General features: G+C 40.1%; 1 protein-coding gene and 1 pseudogene across 5 annotated transcripts in view; both read left to right on the top strand.

Moving 5' to 3' along the window:
* Positions 1–15,782, top strand: part of snx29 (sorting nexin 29) — a 523,801-nt gene that overhangs the window by 164,675 nt on the left and 343,344 nt on the right. The window lies entirely within an intron of this gene.
* Positions 13,984–14,376, top strand: LOC121288716 (annotated as a pseudogene).

The following is a 15,782-nucleotide window of genomic DNA, read 5'->3' on the forward strand; positions in this document are numbered from 1 at the left end:
TTTGTTCCAGAGTGAAGTAATTCTAGCAGACTTAAATGATTAGGATCTGACATATAGTTAATGCTAAAAGGATGCAGAGATGGTGGTTCATTCATCTTAAATGTCTAAATATTAATGATCAAAATCATGTTGTTGGTGTTAGTGTTTATTTAGTACAGCAATTTACTGTCATTTATTGTAACTGAAATGTCAGCATCCAAAATATCCTAACTGTGCTTTTCAAAACCTTGGACACACATAAATCTTAAACATTTGAAAGGCACAAAAATCAATAATAAACCAACCATTGCAAAATCATTGCTAAGATTGTATGATTTGAAATGTTTCAGTGCTTGTAAATGCAGAAAAATGCAAATCATTGAAGAACTAGAATGTGTATATTGTCTTGGATCTTGACATACTCAGTGTTTCCTGTGGGTTTTATGGATTATTTATCAAATCATCTTTAAGGTAACACTTTTTGTTGAGACATTTATAACCAATATTATTTCATAAGGAGCAGGACTGATGACTTTGTAGGTTAGGGTTGTCAGCATGATGACCCTCTCCTATCTAAATCTCTGTGATTTAGTAATTAAAAATCACTTTCTGCAATGTATTGTAGAATTAGTTTTAATTTTCATGTTATTATTTATCAGATGTTGTTAACTGGTGTAGATTAGTTACTCAGAAGTGTTATCCCGCCAGTGATATAAGGTAATTTGCTCCACGGATATGATTGTAATTTCACTGCCCCAGGATATATTGATGTAGTGTGAAAATCAACAATGCTTTTTCAGATGTGTGAAAAATATAGCTGATGTTTGGCACCAGTATGTGGTGTTAAAGAATTTATTTTAAGTGCTGGCTGAGGCCTGTCCATAGAATAAGTGATGAATTCGAGTTCTGTCATTTTGCACCAAAGGCCATTTTAACTTGGTGCTGATGAAATCTAAGCTCACCAACTGCATAAGAGGGCTGCCATAACTAATAATCCTCGAGAAGACCATTTCTTTGTTTTGTTTGTGGAAATTATTGTTTTAGCAGTCCGAAAGAATTTTAAGTCCCAGCCAACAGTAAAACTTATAGATTAAAAGCTTATTGAGGTGGGAAATGGGGTGAACTGTTTATTTCATTTCTGAGGAAGCTCTTCATTGCTCACTTGTAAAAACATAACAGTAGCACACAGATACTGGTGATACTTCTTGTATTGCTGGTATATTTGCACATCATAAGTATCTTAGATAAGATGTTCACCATTATAGTGTTAAAGTTTTATGCTTATCTAAAAGTACACTATTTCATTGTATTAGTTAGTGAAATAAAACCACTATAGTTTCACTTCCAGTGATGAGGTATAGCAGTATTTCAGTTCATATCAAATTATACTTTTCAGTCAGGTTAGCCTGCCAACTATTACTGACCTCCACCCAGGCAAAAAAAAAACTCAGCTGAATAAAACTTTTCTGTATGAACTCCACTTACGTGTGCTGCATAAGTTAATGCATGTTCGGTTGTGCTAAAAAGCAGTAATATATTATGATTAAGATGTTATGTTTTGGTCTTGCAATGCCATTTGCACCTCTCACTTTGTTATTGTTACAATATAGCAATGTACGAACACATATACTTTTAATCCTATTCTATCTTTTAGCACCCATCTTAAATCCCCACTTCTTTGACCAAGCTTTTGATTAGCTCTCCTTGGAACTCTTTCTTTGGCTTGGTGTTCATTTCTTTTCTGTTTGCGACTCTGATGTTGCTCGGGCCATTTTTCTACACTCAGAAAGTTCTTTACATTCAAGTTGCATTTAATTTAATAATTAACTTTATTAAAACATGATTGGGCGGAAATTCACCTGGATCCATTTTCGGACAGTTTGTGCCCTAATTGGGAGGCTTGAGATTTTTAAAAAAAAATTCATTCACGGGATGTGCTGGCCCAGCATTTATTGCCTATCCCTAGTTGCCCTTGAGAAGGTAGTGGTGAGCTGTCTTCTTGAACCATTGCAGTCCATCTGGTGTAGGTACACCCACAGGGCTGTTAGAAGGGGAGTACCAGAATTTTGATCCAGTGACAGTGAAGGAACAGCGATATATTTCCAAGTCAGGATGATGAGTGACTTGGAGGGGAACTTCCAGGTAGTGGTGTTCCCATCTATTTGCTGCCCTTGTCCTTCTAGATGGCAGTGGTCGTGGGTTTGGAAGGTGCTATCTAAGGAGCCTTAGTGAATTCCTGCAGTGCACCTTGTAGATGGTACACACTGCTGCTACTGTGGAGGGAGTGAATGTTTGCGGATGTGGTGCCAATCAAGCAGGCTGCTTTCTCATGGACAGTGTCAAGCTTCTTGAGTGTTGTGGGAGGTGCACTGATACAGGCAAGTGGGGAGTATTCCATCACACTTCTGACTTGTGCCTTGTAAATGGTGGACAGGCTTTGGGGAGTCAGGAGGTCAGTTACTCTTGGCAGGATTCCTAGCCTCTGACCTGTTCTTGTAGCCACAGTATTTATATGGCTAGTCCAGTTCAGTTTCTGGTCAATGGTAACCCTCAGGATGTTGATAGTTGGGGATTCAGTGATGGTAATGCCATTGAACGTCAAGGGGCGATGGTTAGATTCTCTCTTGTTGGAGATGGTCATTGCCTGGCACTTGTGTGCCGCAAATGTCACTTGCCGCTTATCAGCCCAAGCCTGGATATTGTCCAGGTCTTGCTGCATTTGGATATGGACTGCTTCAGTATCTGAGGAGTTGTGAATGGTGTTGAGCATTATACAATCATCAGTGACCGTCCCCACTTCTGATCTTATGATGGAAGAAAGGTTATTGATGATGCAGCTGAAGATGGTTGGGCCAAGGACACTATCCTGAGGAAATGCTACAGGGATGTTCTGGAGCTGAGATGACTGACCTCCAATAATCACAGCCATCTTCCTTTGTGCGAGGTATGACTCCAACTAGCAGAGAGCTTTTCCCCTGATTCCCATTGACTCCAGTTTTGCTCGGGCTCCTTAATGCCACACTCAGTCAAATGCGACCTTGATGCCAAGGGTAGTCACTTTCACCTCACCTTGGGAGTCCAGCTGTTTGTTCATGTTTGAGCTGGATGCCCAGAAATTGGGCCCAGGGCCTCATAAAATAGGTTATTATGAGCTGCCAGTGCCTTTAGAACCTTCACAGACCAATTTACCTCAAAGAACATCAAGCTAAAGGTGAAGGTAAGGTCACAATGACTATGGATTAGAAGCAATAGTCTTGCTTCTCTTGGTCCACAGCAAAATTTTAAAAAGAAACAACTTTTTCAAAAGACTTGCCTTTAATTGGTAGCTGCTGAAGTGCCTTATAAAGTTTCATCATAATTTCCTTGCTTTAATACCCAATATCTTTGTTTATGAAGGTATATGTAGAATATTGATTTATAAAATTGAATGTATCCCATGTGCTTTGCTAACTACTCTCTCAACAAGTCCTGCCATCTTCAAGGGTCCGTGCACATAAATCCCAAGGTGTATCTGACCCTGCACAATCTTTAGAACTTTGCCATTAAGTTTGTATTGCCTCTCCCTATCCCTTCGACCAACATGCATCACCTCACACTTCTCTGTATTAAATTTTCAATGTATCACTTTCTCAAGGGCAATTAGGGATGGGCAATAAATGCTGGGCTTGCCAGCGATGCCCACATCCCAAGAATGAATTTTTAAAATATCTGCCACTTGTCTGTCCATTATGCTAGTTTATCTATGTCCTGTTGCAGTCAGTTTGTACCACGCTCACTGTTTACTAGACCTCCAAGTTCAGTATCTTTGGCAAATTTTGAATCTTTTTCTCTGTTTTCCACATCTATAAATAAAGGAAAGTAGCGGTCCTAGCACTGATCTATGGGAGTGCCACAGCCTACCATCCTCCTCTGTGAAAAAACGTCACTTACCATGATTTGCTATTCTCTGCCCTTCAGCCAACTTTTTATCTCAGCAGATATTGACCCTCCTGCTCCATGAGCCTCAATTTTGTTAACCAGACTTTCATGTGGTACTTTGTCAAACACTTTCTTAAAATCCACATAGATAACATCCATTGCATTCCCTTCAAGAACCTTCTCAGTTACTTAATCAAAAAAAATCAATTTGATTAGTCAAGAATGATCTGCCATTTACGAACCATGCTGGCTCACATTAATTAAGTCAAACCTCTCCAAGTGCCTGTTAATTGTTTACCTGATGATTGTCTCTAAAACTGTATCCATCCAGTGACAGTGAAGGAATAGTGTTATAGTTCCAAGTCAGGATGGTGTGTGTCTTGAAGGGACACTTGCAGGTGGTGTTATAACCATGCATGTAGAAAATACTCTCTGAAGTTAAGTGCTATAATAATGGTAAAAGCAAAATACTGCTGATGCCGGCAATCTGAAATAAAAACAGAAAATGCTGGAAAAACTCAGATGGTCTGGCATATCTGCGGAGAGATAAACAGAGTTAACATTTCGGGTCTGTATGATTCTTCTTCAGAGCTCTTCAAGCTGTGAAGAAGAGTCATATTCACTTGAAACGTTAACTCTGTTTCTTTCTCCACAGATGCTGCCAGGCCTACTGAGCTTTTCTGGCATTTTCTGTTGTTATAATAATTGTATGTTATTCAAGGTACACATTCGCAGCCTGAAGGCTGAATTGCAGTGTAACTTTCAACTTCATATATAGACTAAACAATCAGGCTAAAAACATGCAAACATGTAACAATCATGTAGTAACCAAAATAGACAAATTCATCAGGCAACAGGGAAGTGGTGGATGGGATATTAAAGAAAGGGCAATGTTAAATTAGAATAATATTAGAATTACAGATCTGTACACCTTTCCTACATTACACTGAATTACATATAAATTTAATCATTTAAGTACTTCATTGAAGACTCAAACCATGTAGGGAATAGTGCTACATCGGTACCTTTGCATCTTCTTGTTTGTAGGGTTTCAAGCTTTGTGACATGAAGGGCGTCTATTGTATGGCTGGTAGTCAGGGCCTAAGATCAATCTCAACGTGTGCTACTGTATTCTTTTGACCTGGGCTATTTGTGTGTGTGCAAGGCCAGGGTGCCATAAAAGCACAGCGTATTTGGTCAAGAGACTGATGTAGCCAGTATATCTCAACAACAGGTCATGGACAGGGGGTCTGAAACGGTTGAGGGATTTGAGAATGAATATCTGTTTGTTTTTTTTTAATCATACTGTCCACTTGGGAATCCCACTTCAAGTCAGCTTAAATGTGGATGACTAGGATTTTAAAGGCTTTTACCCCTGTCAGGGTGTAATTGCCTAACTTGACGTCAAGGGACATGTGCTCATGTCTACCGAAGCCAGCCTGTGTGGCATTACATTTACTTTAACTGCAGACTGTTTCCCCCACGTCATTCATTGAGTGCGTCAAGAGTTTCCTGAACCTCACTGACTACACCCCGTAGCCTCGATGCCACAGCTTTTATATGGTGCACCTATTTACAGTTTTTGAAACCAGAAGAGGTGAGGGCATAATTAAAAAGGGTTAGGAAAAGAATTGGCCGAGTGCCCTGAGGCACACCTATTAATTGAAGACTTGCGGATAGTCAGCTCTGATATTTGACATACGGTCAGGGTGTGGCCATTGAGGAAGCCAACAATCCATTGGACAAGAATCTCATGTACATTTAACTTTATCAACTTCTGAACCACAACTCTATGATCAACCCTCTCAAATGCCTTTGAAGAAAATCTTCCGATTAGGCACTTTACAGCCTTCCGGACTTAATACTGAGTTCAACAACTTCAGATTGTGAACTGTCTCCTCCATCCTCACCCCATTTTTGATCCCTTTCTTTTCAACATTTATTTTTTAATTTTTATATATATATATATTTTTTTTCCCATCTATTTCTATAATTATTTTTAAAATTTATTTCCGTTCATTGTTTTATCCCCATCTTTTAGCCCATTTTGATTTTTTCCCCCACACTTTCCCCTCCCCCCACCCCACCCCACTGGGGCCATCTGCTACTTGCTCATCCTGCTTTCCATTCTTAATGTCCCATTAGTACCTCCTTTAGACAGTATCACCACCATCAACACCCCTTTGACCTTTTGTTTATGATATCTTTTGCAACCTCTCCTTTGCCTCCACCTATCACTGGCCTTCTATCCAGCTTCACCTGTCCCACGCCCCTTAAAGAGTATATATTTCACCACATTTCTATTTCTCTTTAATTCTGAAGAAGAGTCATACGGACTCAAAACATTAACTCTGCCTTTCTCTCCACAGATGCTGTCAGACCTGCTGAGTTTTTCCAGCAATTTTTGTTTTCGTTTCAGATTTCCAGCATCCGCAGTATTTTGCTTTTACCTTTAGAAAAATATGTTGTAAAAATGGTTGAAGTATTCTAAGGTTCTTAAATACAACAGCTCGTAATTTGTAGCTTTTAATTTTTATGCAGAAAAATGATCAAACTGGCACTTGAGAGGCTTTCAGTCAGCCTAGAATGTTTTATGCCATTGGTATGGTAAAGATGGCTTATAAAAAGTAAATGAGTGACAGACTTACTGGATTGTCAAAAACGCAGACTTCAATTATTTTTCAATCCCAGTTGTGTACCCAGAAAAAAATAAGGTTGTGAACTGAAGCAAAATCCATTTTTAAAATCTCTAGTATAGCTTAATATTGCTTCAAAAATTTGCTGGCGCATAGGCTATGTACTAAAATATTTATCTATAATATTAAAAGCTTTAAATCTAGCGCGGGTTTCTTACTTCACATTTACTTGTGTGTCACAGCTTGGGATCATGCAAGTGTATTACTTTGAACTGTAAGAGGGAGACTAACTATTGTATTTACTCTTGGTTCTCTTGACACTAGCGTTGGAAGCTTCTGCTGTTAGAATATTTTCAGGCATTCGGATCATTTCCAGGTACTGACACTGCAAGGCTCTGCATTGTGCTCTCCAGTGTGATCTTATCCACCGTACAATTAAGGATGGTAGGCAGGTTCCTGAGGCTGTGTGATCAATCAGAAGATTTGAGGTTGGGGATGGCTGGCAGCCCCACCAGGAGAGGTGGGCGCTGCTGAGGCAGAAAGGCGAGCACAAGGGCACCTCAACATGGAGGCACTGTCAGTAATGTGAATAAAATTCCTCAAGTCAAGAAAGCCGAATCTAGTAGGGCCTTCAGAATGGATGGGAAACCCCTGCAGAGGCTTTGTTTCAGCTGAGGATGTGGCCTGTCATCCCATGGCCCCGTCATGGATCAGAGACTCCCTGACCTGTTGCCTGGAGGCCTTCTCTACGAAGGTGCCAGGCTCCACATTCAGTGGGGGCCCCCTCTGATGTTGCCAAGCTCTTGGGGGAGTCCTCACCATTTCCCGATTTAGGCACTTAATTGATCATCATTGGCTCCCTGTCACTGTCGTTGTTCATCGGCCACCAGCAAAATTGGTGGAACATGTCAGGCCACTGGCCCAACACCCGACCTTAATTCCGACTCTGCCTTCAAACTGGGCCCACAAAGATTCTACCTTCGGTAATGCAACAAATAATGCCTGTTAATGTTAAGACAAGATTGCTGTTAGATCCATTTAGATGAGTTTTTTTTACGTTTAGTATTCATCTTTCCCCTGATGGTTGCTCCTCATTGCCTCCCTCATCACTCTGGTTGCGTTGAATGAGTACCTTTTCTGAGATATGCTAATTTCGGATGGTCAAAAGCAAAATATAATGAACAGCAAGGAAATATAGGCAATGATATTGGCTAGATCTGTGCCAGAAGATACAAGAATCGATGACCCTTTGGATATTTAAAAGGTATAAATGATGGAATAAAGAAAGAGATATGTCTTTATGTCTAAAAGATCGCATACTCAAACCTCACAGTGTAAAGAAGATCATTGATGAAGACAACAGATGCAATGTTGCATAGCGAAGAGCTTGATATAGAGCCATCTATAAATGAGTTTGGAAAGCCAGTCACCTCCCTAGAATCAGGAAAGGCTGCAGGAAAAGATGGAATCCCAGTAGAAGTAGTGAAAAGTAGAAGACTGGTTATTCTTGTACTTTTGCACAACGTCTTGCTCGCTTGCATGTTGCTGAAGGAGGGGTACCACAGGACATGAAGGATACTTACATCATTGCATTATACAAAACCAATATGATTACAATATCTATAGGTGAATTTCTTTCTTTAGTGTTGCTGGTAAGGCCATGGCGTGGGTTATTCTTAAATACATGCTGAAAGTGTTTATCAAGGGAGATAGCCTGGCTTCTGTGCTTGTGGCACTTTTAAAATTAGGTGTTGCCCTTTTAGGACAGAGATGGGGAGAAAGTTTTTCTCTGAAGATTGTGTGAATTTGGAATTCTCTCCCTCAGAAGGTGGTGGAGGCGGGGTCATTGAATATTTTTAAGACTAAGGTAGATAGATTCTTGTTAGGAAAGGGAATCAAAGGTTATCGGGGTAGATGGGAATGTGGAATTTGAAACACAAACAGATCAGCCATGATCTTATTGACGGAGCAGGCTCAAGGGGCTGAATGGCCTGGTTCTGTTCCTATTTTGTATGCTCCTATCATCAATCGATATGGTCTTTGCACTAAGGCAACTACTATGCTTGGAAACAAGATTATAAATTCTATCTATAAATTCTATTAATGCACTGCCCTAGAGAACCCATGTGCTACAACACTGTGATGCTATGAAATTTCCCAGGTGGAATATACCAAATTGAAGTTACACAAGAAATAGTGAAACAATTTTATATAAAAAAAATCTGAAGTTGCACTTTTTCTGCACCTTCGTTTACAATTTTCCATCTGACATCTACCCAGTTCAGAGCAGTTGAACAAAATTTTTTGTTTGAGTTTGAGGTAATATCTCATCTCTGTACTAGATTCTATTTCAGTCCAAGATAATATCTGTAAATTTAATGCTTTAACCAGTTACCCGTCTTGAGTGAGTTAATGGCACCTCATGTGATTTACTTAGGAGCAGAAAATCACTCATTGTGCTTGTATAGCCTACATTATAGGGTGTTAAGGAGATAAATTTATATGATTGCTATCGATTATACACATGATTCGCATTTGATTTATCATTTGTGCGTTGTCATTTTTCCTCATTCATGGCATAAGTTTGATACTTCACCATTTCCTTGAGATGCTTGTGGTTTCTGTAACAGAATTTCTTGAAATTAAAAGCTTTTTACGTTTATCCTAGCTTCTCACATTTGTTCCTTCAATATTACTGTCTATGCTTATACTGTGAATACCTAGAAATAGTAATTCAACTAATAAGCCTAATTCATTATTTTGAAGCAGAATTCTGCTTAGGTATTTAAAATTCTTGAAAAGTCTAACAGTAAGTTGATTCAAATGTTACGGTTTCTTCCTGATAAGTTCTAGCAGTCAGTGCATTGGAGTCCCAGAAATGGTTGGTGTTTTTTTCAAAAAGCATGTTAATGAGGCCCGCTTTTTAATGTGCCGGGCCTTCTGCCAGAGGGATCAGGCAGCTGGGCCCACTATCTCCACCTGCCAGCTGCTTGATAGCTAAAATCTACCCTTACATATGACCATAACTGTAGCTGTATTTGCGCCGGAGATCAGCTTATTTTAACTTATAATTTGAGGGTAGGAAATGCTCAGCCTGAATATCAATGAGAAATAATGATTTGGCCAAATAACCTCCTGCCACTTTGACTGGGATGTTGTTAATTTATCACTTAGAAAAGGTGAGACCCAATTGCACTTGTGCAGCCGTTGATCTAGTTTTTGAATTAGCACTCAAATGGAATTGAAAGTTTGTAATCTTTTCTGATAGCTGTATTAACAGAAGACCTGAAGGGGCAGTGTTTTGTTGTTGGAGAAAGTATAAAACACAAATCAAAGAAAATTAATGTGTCCTTTCATGCTGCACGCTGAGGGATTGATGTCTTTTTTTCAGAGGAGATGTCACAGAGGCGCATATCATGTCAGCAAATAAAATTAAAAAGAAGGCACATATTCTCAGTATGAGCCATGTTTTTAACTTAATGTTAAATGCAAAATAATCTTTTATTTCTTTATTATGGCAGCTGAAACAAATAAGATTTTTAATTTTCACTTCATTCATACGAATGTTATTTTCACAATTGAACTAGTGTTTCCAGCTGCTCTTCCACTAATTTGGATTATCTCTTAACAATTGGAAGGAACGAAAGTGCAGAATTTGTTCATGACTCTAGAGTGTTTCGGTGTTCTCGTACAGCATCATTGTGCATAACCTGCACATGTAAACATGTACTGAAATAGAATTAAAAGAGAAGGCCCTTTAGAGAGAAATATACTTAAATGAAAAGAATTTCCTTTTCATTTATCCCACAACATTAGATTTGAAATATGGCCTGTAGCTTGATGGGCCACACTACTGAGCTCAGGAGACAAGCGTATATTGAAGAGGAATTTTTGTGGTGATGTGAAGAAAATTCTGAAGGAGCACACCATCATGTTTCTGTTTTTGTTAAAAAGTATGCTATTGGACAGAATTTTGAGTTGCAAAGTGATCAGATAGTTTAACAATATTGTTTTTTGCGCTCACTTAAACAAATCAACCAAGGAGAACTATTGCCATTTGTTTCAGACGATGGAGAATATCATAGCTGTTAAATTTAAGATTAAATGTGAAATCCATATGAGTGAGATATATGCAAGCTACATAATAAAATTTACTTTTGGCATGTGGGTGACATTGATGTGGTTGTATTGTTCGTTCCAAGTTAATTTTCGTCTTTAGCAATGACTCAGTGGTTCAGAGAGTATTAATGGTTAACTACGTAATATAGTGTGTAGACCAGATGAGATAGGGGTGACAGGGTCCTTTCTCTGTTGGGCATCAGTGAATCAATTGGGTTTTTAAGACAATCCCGTGGGTTTCATGTTAGTGTTTTTTGGGGCCAAGCTACAATGCCAGATCTATAGAATTAAATTTCGCAACTTGCCATGATATCTGGATTTCTAGACTGATGGTACAAAGCAGACTTTTTCGTCTGAAGCATGGGTTCGAATCTGATTGGGGCTGATGGATAAGTGCCTCTTCTGCTTGCTGATTGTAGGATATATTAGGTGGTATTGTGTGAAAGAAAGCAAGCTAAGGTGTTGAGCAGACAGCCTTGGCTGATTTACTACATTTGGAAAGATGCCCCAATACCACCAAGTGTTAGAGGATGTCTGCTGTTACTTTGCAGCTGGACTGGCCTTTATAGAATTGGCACATGCAGAGATAGTAATGATGAGCTATTTGCTGAAACTTGCTTGTATCTCCATGCAGGTATACTGTAATGCTAACCTACCGTGATGGACCATGGAATGCTGTAGAAAATAACCTCAAACAGCATCATTGTGACTTCAGTAAATATTAGAGCAAGGGCTGGGTATTGCTGGGCTACTCTTCAGCTGTCTACAGAGTCATGCCTACACTTAGATATGCCATCACATCTTTACAGCCTAATTCCTTTACTCCTTCAATCTTGTTTAAGGCTACCAAAATCAGACATTTTGTCCTTTCGTGGTAACATTCCCATATAATAAGCCCCATTTCATTAAGATTTAGTTTGCTCATCTCTGCCTTTTTTTCTATCATAGAGTCATTGAGGTCTACCACACAGAAAAAGGTCCTTCAGCCCTTCGAGTCTGTGCCAGTCAAACAAGTACTTATCTATTCTAATCCCATTTTCCAGCACTAGGCCCATAGTCTTGTATGCCTTGGCATCGCAAGTGCATATCCAAATACTTATTAAATGTTAGGAGGGTTTCTGCCTCTACCATCCTTTCAGGCAGTGAGTTCCAGATTCCCACCACCACCCTCTGGGTAAAAAAAATGTCTTTCTCACATCCCCTCTAAACCTCTTGCTCCTTACTTTAAATCTATGCCCCCTGGTTATTGATCCCTCCACCAAGGGGAAAAGTTCCTCCCTGTCTACTCTATCTATGCCCCTCATAATTTTATATACCTCAATCATGTCCCCCCTTGATCTCCTCTGCTGCAAGGAAAATAACCCCAGTCTATCCAATGTCTCCTCATAACTAAAACTCTCCAGCCCAGGCAACATCCTGGTAAATCTCCTCTGCACTCTCTCTAGTGCAATCTAGTGCTGTCCTCTGTTGACTCATCTGGAACTGCATCTGTTGTTCTGAATGATTCATGAAAATTAGCTTAGACGGAAGAATTAAATGCTATTTACATGTTATTTTTCAGGCAGCGTTTCCAATAGCTTTAAACCATTTAAAGCTGACGAAGATATGTAAAGGAAAATTTACCCCATTATTTGAAGGAAGACAGCCATCAATTTTTAAATGGCAAAACCTAACTGAAATTTTCAGCTTCTAGTTGTCCAGACAGTCTTTGACAACTTTGTCGACTTGGCACAATATTAAATGATGTCTTTTATTTATTCATTGTCATAATGTAGGTGCCACTGCCATCCTTAGATGTCCTTGAAAAATTGGTGGCTTTTTTAAACTGTTGCAGTCTCTGTGGTAAAGGTGCTTCAGAATTTTGTTCATCGTGAAGTTTTAGGAATTTGATCCACTGATAATGAAGGAACAATAATGTTGGCCCTCATGATGGTGTTTGGTTTGGAGTAGAACTTTGAAGTGATAGTGTTCCTACATACTTGCTGCCGTTGTCAATCTTAATGGTGCAGATTGCAGGTAACTCAAAAACCCTTAGTGGGTCGCTATTGTGTGTCCTATTGACAGTGTACACACTGCATCCACAGTAAGCCAGTGGTGGAAGGAATGGATGTTTAGTCTAGTGGATGAAGTGCAGATCAAAAAAACTGTTTTATTTGGAATGTTATTAAGCTTCTTTAATGTTGCTTTATTGAGCTGTCCCTCACCATCACTTCTCTTTCACTGCCTCTGATTTCTCAAACTGTTTGTCCAACATCCAGTATTGGTTGAGCAGTAATATTCTCTAAATGAATATTGGAAGACCAAAGCAATTTTCTTCTGTCCCCACCACAAACTCAAATTTTGTTTCCCAATGGTCTTGTGAGGCCCTTTGGTATGTTTTACCACAATAATGGTGCCATATAAATGCAAGTTATTGTTATTGTTGCAGCTGCACACATCAAGGGAATTGGAAAGCACTCCATCACACTCCTGGCTTGTAACTTGTGGGCAGTTCAGAGGCTTTGTATGTGAGCCACCCACTGCAGAATGCCCAGTTTGTGACCACCTGTAAAGACTGTGGCATTTTTGTGGTTGTCCTCGTTGAGTTTCTTGTCAGCTGAAGCTTGGCTGTTATCTTAGGCTCGCTACATGTGAGCATTGGCTGCTTCATTATGAGGAGTTGCAGATGGAGCTGAACTCTGAGCTGTCATCACTAACTGGAGCAGAACACTGTACAGTAAACAACGAACAACTTCCCTTCTGATCTTACGGTAGAGGAAGGGTCATTGATGAAGTAAGGAATATGGCCTAGGGCAATGCCCTGAGGAACTTATGCAGCGGTATCCTGGGACAGATGATTGGTCTCCAATAACCACTCCTCTTTTTGTCCCATTGGTGGTAAAGCCTTCAGTTGCATGGGAACAGCAATCTGGAGCTTTCTCCCATAACCCCATCCTTTCTCAGCATTTCCTCTCGAAACCAATTTCTTGAGTCAAACTTTCCAACCCATTTCCTAAACTTTTCATTCTTGCTTAGGAGTTCATTCGCAATTAACATTCTGCCAGGTGTTAACTCTAATAATTGTATACAAAGAAAGAACGAGTCTGAAGTTGGTCTTTTACCTCAAGCAGGTTTATTCTTTAGCCAGCTCAAAGGATTCTGAAGTTGGTCTTTTGCCTCAAGCAGGTTTATTCTTCAGCCAGCTCAAAGGATTGACGGACTCCCAGTACCCCCCACCCCCCCCACCGAGTGTTACAGCTGCACCTATTTACGGGTGAGCCAGTGCTCATCACCTGTCTTAGCAACGTGATTGCCAGTCAACAAGATCCAGTTCAAGGTCCAATCCGGGAAGATGGCGAAGCACACCAAGAAGGTGGGGATTGTGGGGAAATATGGAACCCGTTATGGAGCCTCACTCTGTAAGATAATGAATAAGATTGAGATCACCTAACACGCCAAATATACCTGCTCCTTCTGTGGGAAAACAATGATGAAGCGGAGGGCAGTCAGTATCTGGCATTGTGGATTTTGCACGAAAACAGTGGCTGGAGGAGCTTGAGCTGACACCACTGCCTCCACCAATACAGTAAAGTCTGCATTTCGCTGTCTGCGGGAGTTGAAGGATCAGTCGAGTCTGACTCCTTCTAGAGTTTTGTGTGTCTTCAAACTTCTTAATAAAATGTTCAATGAAAAGGCAAAAAAACACAATCCTACTCCTGACATTCCCTCTGGGGGAGCTGGTTAGCTCAGTTGGTTAGATGGATAGTGTGCTGATCAGACTAGTGCCAACAGCATGGGATTCAATTTGCAATCTGGCTGAGTAGATTTGGGCCTGTCTCTTCATCCTACCAATCGCATAAATCATGACACTTGCTGTGGTTCAGAACATAATCGCCAAAAATCTTCCTTCAGGCATAGAGCTCAAGATGATGATGATAAAGATAAACAATGTAATTGCTGATACATTGACATCAGGTGTCTTGAGACATTTCCCTGTGGTGAAGCAGAGCAGAAATCTAAGTTATTGTCTAAAAAAGATTTGAAGAAAGATGTGTATTGACTTGCTAATGTAGCACCTGGACAATATCCAGATTTGGACTGACAAATGGCAAGTAACATTCGTGCCACACAAGTGCCAGGAAATGACCATCTCCAACAAGAGAGAATCTAACCATCGCCCCTTGATGGTCAATGACATTACGATCACTGAATCTTCCACTATCAACATCCTGGGGGGTTACCATTGACCAGAAACTGAACTGGACTAGCCATATAAATACTGTGGCTACAAAAGCAGGTCAGAGGCTAGGAATCGTGCGACGAGTAACTCACCACCTGACTCCCCAAAGCTTGTCCACCATCTACAAGACACAAGTCAGGAGTGTGATGGAATACTTCCCATTTACCTGGATGAGTGCACCTTCCACAATACTCAAGAAGCTTGACACCATACAGGACAAAGCAGCCTGCTTGATTGGCACCTCATCCACAAACATTCACTCCCTCTAATACTGATGCACAGGTAGCAGCAGTGTGTACCATCTACAAGATGCACTGCAGGAATTCACCAAGGCTCTTTAGATAACACCTTTCAAACCCACAACTGCTACTGTCTTGAAGGAGAAGGGCAGCAGCTGGAAGTTCCCCTCCAAGTCATGCACCATCCTGACTTGGAAATATATCACTGTTCCTTCACTGTCGCTGGGTCAAAATCCTGGAACTTCCTTCCTAACAGCACTGTGGGTGTAACCACACCACATGGACTGCAGTGGTTCAATAAGGCAGCTCGCCACCACCTTCCCAAAGGCAACTAGGGATGGGCAATAAAACCTGGCCCAGTCAGAAAAGCCCACATCCTGTGAAAGAATAAAAAAAAATTTAAAGTATTTTCCATACACTGCAATGTCTATTATGCAATATAAGATCCAGACTTTAAAATATGTTTGATTGTATGTTTGTGTTTCAGGAAATATAGGAAAAAATGACTTGTAGAAATGATGAAATTTGTACTGTGTATTTGCTTGGTTGTCTATATCTTAGATCATGAAAAATTCAAGCCGCCTTGTTTTATACAAAAGGCAGATAGGGGCTGGTGGAAATAGAGGAAGGGGTAAGAAGTGCTAAGACTGAGACAGACAGACACAGTAAGAA

The sequence above is a fragment of the Carcharodon carcharias genome, chromosome 15, assembly GCF_017639515.1.
Source record: "Carcharodon carcharias isolate sCarCar2 chromosome 15, sCarCar2.pri, whole genome shotgun sequence".
NCBI classification, from domain to species: Eukaryota; Metazoa; Chordata; class Chondrichthyes; order Lamniformes; family Lamnidae; genus Carcharodon; species Carcharodon carcharias.